We start from the raw sequence: 5169 nt of genomic DNA on the forward strand, positions 1-5169 counted from the left end.
TGTGTGTGTGTGTGTGTGTGTGTGTGTGTGTGTGTGTGTGTCCTGTGCTACATAGTGCATTTTCCAGGTCAGTCTCAACTAAAGAGTGAGACCGTGTGTGTGTGTGTGTGTGTGTGTGTGTGTGTGTATATGAATATACATTCTTTTTGGCTGCACACAGGTTGTTCTTCAAAATAGACCACATACTAGCTCATACAACATGTTTAAGGAAATGCAAATGAGTTGAAGTTATCCCATGTATATTATCAGACCATAGTTCAATTTAACTAGAGATCAAAAGTAAAAGAAACCACAAGAACTTCACAAACACATGGAAATTGAATAATACTGTCCTGAACAACCAATGGGTCACAGAGGAAATTAAAGAAGAAATTAGACAGTTTCTACAAATAAATGATAATGCCAATACAACATTCAGGAATCTATGGGACACAATGAGAGCAGTTCTACAAGGGAAATTTATGACAGTGAATGCCCACATTAGGAAAACAGAACAAGCTCAAATAAACAACCTAATGATGAACCTTAAGCTGCCAGAAAAAGAAGAGCAAGACAAACCCAAAGCTCATACAAGAGAGGAAATTATAAAGATCAGAGCAGAAATCGATACAATGGAAAGGGATACCAAAAAAAAAAAATCAATGAATCGAAGAGTTGGTTATCAGAAAGAAGAAATAAAATTGATAAACCCTTAGCCAACCTTATCAAAAAAGAAAGAAAGAAAGAAAGAAAAGGCTCAGATCCATGCAATTAGGAACAAAAAAAGGTGAAGTCACAACAGATCCATCAGAAATCCAGCGGATCATCAATACCTACTTCAAGAAACTGTGCTCTAATAAAATGGAGAATACAGAAGAAATGGACAGATTTCTAGATACATATGAATTACCAAAGTTGAATGAAGAAGATATAAAAATTCTAAACACCCCAATTAAATCAGTGAAATTGAAAACATAATTAAAAATTTACCAAAAGAAAAGCCTGGGTCCTAACAGATTCACTGCTGAATTCTACAAAATATTTGGAGAAGAACTACTGCCAATACTCTTTAAACTTTTCAGTGAAATTGAAAGTGAAGCAATACTTTCAAATTCATTCCAGGAAGCAACTGTTACTTGATTCCAAAACCAGGAAAAGACCCAACCAAAAAGAAAACTACAGGCCAATCTCCCAAATAAACACAGATGCAAAAATCCTCAATAAGATACTGGCAAACAGAATACAGAGGGTCATCAAGAAGATCATACACCCTGACCAAGCTGGATCTATCCTAGGGATGCAAGAATGGTTCAACATAAATAAATCAATAAATGTAATACACTATATTAGCAGAGTCAAAGATAGAAACCATATAATCTCAATAGATGCAGAAAAAGCATTCGACAAAATTCAACACCCATTCATGATGAAAACCCTGCAGAAAACTGGAATAGGTGGTCTTTATCTCAACTTGATAAAGGCTATCTATGAAAAGCCAACAGCCAACATCATACCAAATGGTCAAAACTGAAAACATGCTAAAATCAGGAACAAGACAAGGATGTCCACTATCACCACTCCTGTTCAATATAGTTTTGGAAACATTGGCCAGAGCAATTAGACAAGAAAAAGAAATAAAAGGAATAAAGATAGGAAAAGAAGAAGTTAAACTGTCATTATTTGCTGATGATATGATATGCTACATAGAAGACCCCAAAAACTTCACCAAAAGACTTCTAGACTTAATTGATAGATTCAAGATACAAGGTAAACAGTCAAAAATCAATAGCCTTCTTGTAGAGAATAAACAAAAGATTTATTGAGAGAGAAATTAGGAAAACAATTCCTTTCACAATAGCATCCCCAAAAATGAAGTATCTAGGGATTGATCTAACAAAAGAAGCAAAAGAACTACAAACACTGAAAAAAAGAGATCAAAGAGAATATAAGAAAATGGAAAGATATCCCTTGTTCCTGAGTAGGAACAACTAATATAGCGAAAATGGCCAAACTTCCAAAACTGCTATACAATTCAATGTCAATGCCATCCCTATTGAAATCCCAATGGTGAATTTCACAGAACTAGAGAAAACAATACAAAAATTCATTTGGAACCAGAAGAAACCTAGAATAACAAAAGCAATTCTAGGCAACAGAGATGTGGCAGGGGGTAATCACAATCCCCAACTTGAAACAATACTACAAATCCACTGTGTTAAAAACAGCATGGTATTGGCAAAGAAACAGACCCGATGATCACTTAGAGTAGATTAGAAGATGCAGAAACAACTCCAGACATACTCAGCTACCTCATCTTTGACAAAGGAGCCAACCATTCTCACTGGAGGAAAGATAGTTTCTTTACTAAATGGTGTTGGAAAAACTGGATTTCAACTTGCCAAAGATTAAAACTAGAATACTTTCACCATACACTAAACTAAAATCAAAATGGATTAAAGATCTAAATATTAAAACAGAAACATTAAACTTGTTGGAAGACAAGCTAGGTAGAACCCTAGAAGACATTGGCATAAGAAGAGACTTTATGAATAAATCCTCAGTAGCACAAGAACTAGCACAAAGAATCAACAACTGGGATCTCATCTTTTTAAAAATCTTCTGCACTGTAAGAGAAACCAAAAGAGCTAACAGACAACCTACAATGTGGGGAAAAAATTTTACCAGATGTTTCAAAGGTCTACTATCTAGAATATATAAAGAATTCAAAAAAATTGGGCCCCAAATATAAAGATCCAAATCAAAAATTGGCATCTGAAATGAACAGACAATTCTCAAAGTAAAAGCAGTAAATAAATATATAAAAAAATGTTCAACGTCACTGGTCATTCAAGAGATGCAGATGAAAAGTACATTGAAATTCCACCTTTCCCCCAGAAAGAATGGCTGCTATCAAGAAATCAATTAATAACAAATGCGGGTAGAGGTGTGGGGAGAAAGGAACCTTTCTTCACTGTTGGTGGGAGTGCAGACTGGTGCAACCACTGTGGAAATCAATATGGAGATACCTCAAAGAAATTAGGATTAGAGGTTCCATGTGACCCAGCTATTCCCCTGCTGGTGAGTGTCTTTCCAAAAGAATTAAAAGAATCATACCACAGTGATATATGCTCACCCATGTTTTTAGCGGCACAGTTTGTAATAGCTAAAACTTGGAAAGAGCCCAACTGCCCATCAATTGGAGACTGGATAAAGATGATATGTGCTTTTTTTTTTTTTAAATAAAATGGAGTACTACTACTCAGCCATAAAGAACAAGAAACTAGAGATATTTATAGCTAAGTGGAAGCAAAATGAGGTCATACTCAAGTGAAATTAATAGGACACACATGTAAATACCATGTAGTTTCTCTGGTGTGATAAACTAAAAAGTGTAAATAAGGGTCAAAATATATAATTGATATTTTGTAATAAGAAGAAAAGCTCTAAAGGTATTGGGCAAATGGGAGGAGTAGGGGAAAGGTAAAGAGGGAATAAAAAAATGAAAAAAGGAAAAAATTGGAAACAAAGTCTTTGTAAATAGGGAAGAGTGGAGGGGGGAAGGGAGGCTAAGGGGAATGGGGAAAAAATAAGAACCAAGATACGTCATGTAAAGGTACCAATGATGCATATAACTGTATTGTATATCTAAAATGTACCAATATTCAGTTTATAATAAAAAATAATAATCAAAATAAATTTAAATAAGCATGCAATGAAAAATTAACCATACCAAATGAAAAAAAAACTTAAGTACTTCACAAAAGATGACATACAGGAGGCCAATAAAAGATGCTCAAATTTGGGCAAGCATGTTGACACACACTTGTAATTTCAGATTTCTGAGAGTCTGAGGCAGGAGGATCACAAGCTCAAGTCTGCCCTGGGCAACTTAGCCACTTAGGGAGACCCTGTCTTAAAATTGTTTTAAAGGGAGGGTGGGGCAAGACTGTAGCTCAGTGCAAGGGGTTCAATCCTTAGTCTTTCCCCCACCAAAAACCTCAAATCACAAGGAAAATGTAAAATAAAGCCACACTGATAAAGTACTGTAATATAGCAGAAATTTTTCAAAATGACAAACATCAGAAAGGTCATGGAGTAACCGAACTGTCGTTCCCCGCTAACTGGTACAACCACTTTGGGAAAAGGTGCAACAGTATCATGTTTTAACCTTCACATACTTCAAAAACCAATTCCTCTCCTAGGTATGTATCCCAACACAATGTTCTATTTCTTGATGTGTGGTGGTCCACTTAAGTAGAAAAGGGGTTACCTGCTGTAAATTTTTTTTGTATATTACACTTCCAACAAGTTTTCTAAAAATTTTTGATGAAGTTCTAAGAGTTAATCTTAAGACTAGAGTTTTAGAACAGAAAAACAGGGCTTTTAGTATAGATAAAATCTTCCTACTGAAGTTAAAAAGGAAAAGGAAAGCTAACATATAGTTTAAAACAAAGATAAAAACTACCAACAGATCATTTTTCTCTGCCTTCATGAAGCAGTGGAAGTCATTCTTTCAGCAAAGAAAGGCGTTTATTATGCTGCACTGTAACCCCAAAAAAGGGTATCTTTGTAAAAAAAAAAAAAACACTGCTGGTTTTTCAAAAATCACCTCTATCACAGATAGGAGGAAAGCAAAGGAACCATTCCAAAAGTTTTGATTAACTTTTCGGAGAAAGGATGCTAACAACTGAGATGATCTAAGTCACCCAAAATAAAAACAAGGAGAAATCACGGCAACTCTAAAGCAGACAAGAACACCACACGTCGGTCTACAGGAAATCCTGCGGTTAGTCTGAGGCTTGCCCCGCTAGTCTTAAAGTGACTCAGTACTGGCTCCTAACGCTCCTCAAGCGCATCCTTAGGCGTCACCTGGCACACCTGGCTAGCGATCACCTGCCCAGAGCGCTGCCGTGCGGAGAATCCAGGAGGCCAAATAAAGAGCCCCACTTTGCAGGAAAGGGACTCGGGAGATCTCGCCACTCGGGTCACCGAGAGGGAACCGACCTCTGGTCTCCCGGGCGGAGGGTGGGGGAGTCGTCAGTGTTCCTCACGGGGTTACGAGGAAGTGGCCCAAAGCCGCTCTGCTCCTCCACCTCCGTGGAACTCCACAGGAAGCCCCGCCGGCGAGTTTCTCCCCGCGCCCACGAGAAGCGGGTCGCGGCGGAGGCAGGGGGCGAGGAGGCCAGCGCG

The 5169-nt window shown here is 37.5% G+C and overlaps 1 protein-coding gene across 2 annotated transcripts in view; it reads right to left on the minus strand.

Moving 5' to 3' along the window:
• Nucleotides 1-5169, minus strand: part of Evi5 (ecotropic viral integration site 5) — a 216369-nt gene that overhangs the window by 204778 nt on the left and 6422 nt on the right. The window contains exon 1 of one of the 2 annotated variants that reach the window (XM_010644913.3): nt 4984-4998. The exons of the other annotated variant lie outside the window; for it this stretch is intronic. The gene's annotated coding sequence lies outside the window, so the exon portion shown is untranslated. Of the gene's footprint in view, nt 1-4983; nt 4999-5169 lie in introns of those variants that run through there. 2 annotated transcript variants of the gene reach the window in all.

This window comes from Fukomys damarensis, unplaced genomic scaffold, assembly GCF_012274545.1.
Source record: "Fukomys damarensis isolate Sample0158 unplaced genomic scaffold, DMR_v1.0_HiC HiC_scaffold_33, whole genome shotgun sequence".
NCBI lineage: Eukaryota > Metazoa > Chordata > Mammalia > Rodentia > Bathyergidae > Fukomys > Fukomys damarensis.